Source organism: Pyxicephalus adspersus, chromosome 3 (genome assembly GCF_032062135.1).
Source record: "Pyxicephalus adspersus chromosome 3, UCB_Pads_2.0, whole genome shotgun sequence".
In the NCBI taxonomy this organism is placed as follows: domain Eukaryota; kingdom Metazoa; phylum Chordata; class Amphibia; order Anura; family Pyxicephalidae; genus Pyxicephalus; species Pyxicephalus adspersus.
In genome coordinates, this window is record NC_092860.1 from 8,904,967 (window position 1) to 8,910,195 (window position 5,229).

Consider the following 5,229-nt stretch of genomic DNA (forward strand, 5'->3'; position numbering starts at 1 on the left):
TGCATAAGAACCCTACACCTACCTAAAAATGCCTACAACTTTAAAATTGCCACAGATATGTGTATTCCTCAATAAATATAAATATATAAATTATATTTGTATGCTAAAATATGAAAATAATATACATTTTATTAAGCAGTCATAAAGACTATAAAAAAAATATATATACAAATATTTGAATTCTTTTGATATAAATGGCTCAGAAGTGTGTTTGGATATTTTTTTATATTTTTTATACTCTACACCAAGCGCTACATTATTTCTTAATAGACTCTCATGCCATGTAAAGGACCCTTTATAATAATATCATAAAATGTTCACGAGATGGTACAGATTTGAACAATGTTTTTGGCTGGGCCACAAATGCTTTTTAACATGTGACCTGTCATTTTTTTTTTGGTGGGGGTAATGGTTTCTCACCAAAAAATTATTTGTAATCTATTTGCCACATCTATATTAAATTATTATTATTATCTTGCATATACATAGCGCCCACATATTCCGCTGTGCTGTACAAAGTCCATATTCGGGCTCCCAGCTGTCCCTCAAAGGGGCTCACAATGCCGTTGAAGATTATATCATTGAACCATCACCTGATATTATTATTAATAATAATAAATTTATAAAGCACCGACATATTATGCCGCGCTGGTCATGTGAAGTCACTGATATCATTATTTTCATGATCTTCACCAAAACCCAAATAAGAGTAATATTTTACAGGAATGACATTTCTGGCCTAAAAAGAAATAAATACATTTTGCATCAGTGCAATATTTATTCTCCGAAGAAGAAAAATCATATTGAAAAAAAACGACTTCACAGTTTTCCAAAAATGTCTTCTTTTATAGGTGTGGCGTTTAGCAAATATGTTGCAATGATAATTATTATTTATAATGTGTTATTCAATATTGTGATTTTTAAAATGTTTGCTAAACACAAGGATAGGTTTGTATAAAATCCAGGTCAATGGTGTCAAAAATAAAGAAAAAAGATAAATATCTGGCAATGATACAACCGATCACACCTCTATTGTTATTTATGTATTAGTTTTTTGCATACCAATCACTCATCTCCGATTCGCCGATTAATCGATCATCAGCAGGTGACTTTTGCACGCATCACCTTTTTCGACCTCCTCAAAAAACTGTTACCATATTGTGATATCGTTACCCTACAATTAATGCAAGCCAATAATGACATGAGCTGAAAATGAAGCCCAAATCGTATAATGACAAGCAGACAATGCGCAATCAGCAGCGAGGTTTATTTACACAGCACCAGTGCTGCACAATGGGGTCTGGACAGAGATCATGAAGGTCAAGGAGCCTGCAGGGGCCCCTGGGCTCCTCTCCTGAGATTACAATCAGACGGTCAGTCTGCGGGTCATTCATGAACTACACATTCCAGACTTGGGGAGCTGAATTGTCAAATCAAGATTTCTTTTTTTTCCCAGTTAAATGCACCCAGCTGTATGTGCAATGATTTATTCTGCCTGGATACCATATATAAGTTATATAAAAAGATAAAAAATAATAATAATAAAACATATATATTTATTTAATATTGTAACAATGTTGCAAAGCAGCAACAATGCACCAATGCAGTCTTCCTTGTAACATTTTTTTTATTAATCATGGCAGTAGATCCATTATTTTACCACTTCCTGTAATAAGGTGACAACGCCTGTCCTTCTGCACCAAACCATACAGCAGCCTTGTCACTCTGTATAGAGTATTATATGACAACGGGGCCGGGTCATTTACTCCTCCTGTGTCACTGTCTGTATTAGCCTGTCATTTGCAACCCTTATGTAATGTACAGCGCTGCATAATATGTTGCCACTATAAAAATCCTGGTTAGTAAGAATATTAATTATCTTGTAATTAAAGCTTAAATTATTAGATAACAATTATACTTGTTCTGGGTATGCACCATATTAACAAAAGCTGACCGTTAGTACATTAGTGAAATGGAAGCCACCGTTAGTTGCTTTCATTTCACCTAAAAATCAAATTCATTTCCTGTGCTTTGCTTTCAAATCCCTCCACAGTTATTGTCCTACTTACCTTTCTGACCTGATAGAGAAATCCGCCCCTAGCCGCTCTCTCCGCTCCTCCAATAACCTACTAATGACTTCCTCACTCATACCCTCATCACATGCACGGCTCCAAGTCTTTTCTAGAGATGCCCCCACTCTCTGGAATGGTCTTCCTCATCCTATTCGGCTTGCCCCCACTTTCTGCTCATTTAAAAGAGCACTCAAAACCCATTTTTTCACACTTGTCTACCCATCTTCTTCTGTCTTTTGAAACCGTCACTACTTCCCACCATTATATATCTCCCCTCCTATTGTGTGTTACTTCCCCCACCTCCTAGATTGTAAGCTCTTCGGGGCAGGGCCCTCTCCTCCTCCTGTGTCACTGTCTGTATTCGTCTGTCATTTGCCACCCCTACTTATGTACAACGCTGCGTAATATGTTGGCGCTATATAAATCCTGTTTATTAATGATAATAATAATAATAGTAGCACCTCTTTCTTTGCCCCAACCTGTGTAACCATCACCGTTCCTGGACAGATTGACCTTATGCTAAATTTGGAAGTAAGTAAAAGAGACAACTGAATACAGTTAGCAGGACAAAATGTTTACCCCTATGGGGGGTCTTTTAACACTACACAGTCATTATATACCAGTGGTCTGCATTGCATGCACAGGGGTCGGTGTGAAGGTAGGGACATGACCAAGGAGGGAGCCATCACCATGGGGAGACCTCGTGTGGAAGTCTATAGGGCTGTTAGGTAAGATGAGGTGCCTAGGGGGCGCTGTTTAAGTCTCAGGACGGTCCCCTTATTAACACTGCCCTGTGTCTGCTGCAGCTTCCCCCAGCCTGTGATTGGACATTAAAATAAGAAGCAGCAGACAGGGAAGCTCATCTCTCTGCTCTCCTCTCCTATCAGCATGCCGTGTAGAGCTCCTGTGCTGACCTGGCTTTTGGCTCACCCAGCAGATTTGCAGGATTTGGAGATTTGGTGAAATGGAAAACCCACAAACGTACCCCCAATCACCCTCCATTAGATATCATCTGATCATTTCTCCCTTGGGTGTTGGCCACCTGGACTTGCAGAGCGATCACAAGCACAAAGCCGCCATTGTATAAGAATAAATGTATCTGGAGAATGTCAGTGCATGACTATTTAAGGACCAATGCAATCCCTTTGTTTCATATGAATCAATAAAGCTTAGAACCTCTGCTGGCGTTTTCTGTGTCCCCACTGAGAGATTTTCCTTCATTTCCTGTCTCTGTGACACCTATCAGAGTGATAGGATGTAAGTAGAAACCTTTCCCAGAAGTAAAAGCAAACTCAGGGTCTAATACTTTAGAACTTTACATTTAAAAGCGATTTAAAAAATTGTCTGCCATCTGTGTCCCAGCAGGAGAGATTTCCTTTGATTTCCTGTGGCACGCGTCTGTTGGAACAGGAAGTGGAGGAAATCGGCCTCATCTCAGGGTAACCCTTCCCAGCTCCATCCAAAACAAACAAAGCAGCCTGGCTGGAACTGGGCCTGACGTCTCTGATACTTCTTGGCACTTTATTTGGGTCATTATGAGCATGTCAAGATGGCAGGGGCAGATAAATCTACAAAAAAAAGGCGCAGGGTATTTATTTCTCTGGGTTTTGTTACCTGCGTTGGCCGGCAGCCTTGAAAGGGAGGGATTGGCTGTCTCTGGGACAAGAAGGAATGAAGCTTTAACCTTGTACCTGCCCGGTGCTCACAATGCCAGGGATTGCAGGCTGGGCACAAAATACAAGGAGATGCCAAGGGAAGAGGAGGACTGGAGCAAGATATCCAATGCCCATGTGTACCCAGCTGTAGGTAAGTCCCAGGTATGGCACAGGGATAAATATATATACACCTGGATGTGATCTACTGAGCAAGACATCCAAGAGTTTACCCTTCTCTCTGCCACCTATAATGGAGTCACATTGACAGCCTGCTCAGAGGATGCAGGGAATCTGGCTGGAGGGGGTGGGAGAAATTCAAGTGTGTGTGAGAGAAAGTTAGGAAATAATAAAAGAAAGGACAAAAAAGAAAGGCTGATAGATTGACAGATAGAATAGATAGATATATAAATCAATACATGCATATGACATTGATCAATAGATAGGATACAGTTCAATAAAGAAGATAGATAATAGATAAATTGAATTATTTCCCCCCGTATGGTCAGCATCACAATACACGATAACAGCAATGATGATAGTAAACTTTGGTGGGCCAGATAAAGTGGAATTTGGAAAGTTTCCTCCCATTGCTCCCTATAGTGGATACAATACACGCCCTGACGGACGATCTATGGGACACAATAGGCATCACACAGGTGAAATAGGCGGTGGGCAGTAAGGACATCTGCCTAGGGTGCAGGGAGAGGTCTGGGAGAGTTTAAAATGTCATGACAAGGTCATGGCCGCACTTTGGTCACAATAAGTTTTGATGAAAAATATCCCAGGGAGGGTTGCAAATTTTTTACCCAGGGAATAAAGTTTTTTTGGGGGAAGAATTGGTTACAAGCCAGGGCAACATAACCGGGGTCACTGCTTGCTTCAAATCCCATGTTGGGGACACCACTAGAGCTGGGATCACTGGCTGAAGAAGAGTCCATAGGAAGCACAAGCAACAGTGCCACCCCCAGGCTGCATGGGGTAAGACAGCATGACCATGACATTCTTAATATAAGATAGTAATCTATGTGCTCCTGGGGTCCATGCCCACTATGGGTGGGGATTTACTGATTGCCAGAAAAGTGACAATATTTCAACACTGTTGTATTCAAGTGGGATCAGCTGACGTGATGCATGTAATACTACTGGTGCATTTATAAAGTAGCAACAATTAATGAATTTTAAAATTGGACTTCATCACCTACACAAAGACTAGCCCACAATTGTTGGCTTTACAACTGCATGACATCATTGTCCATTGTAAGCCACTCCCACTGAAAGCCTCATCTCATCTTTCAGTTAGATTGATATTTTACAATTGAATATGAAAAGGAAGTACGAGTTATAACCTGCTTAGACAATTAATTTTGGCTTTTTAAGGCTACATGTAACTAAATAGAATTATTTATTTGCACCTGATTTATAAATACAAGCTAATGGAATATCTACAACGCCTCGCCCTGGGTTTGCCTGCCATCATATAACACCTCACCTGCCCTGTCAGG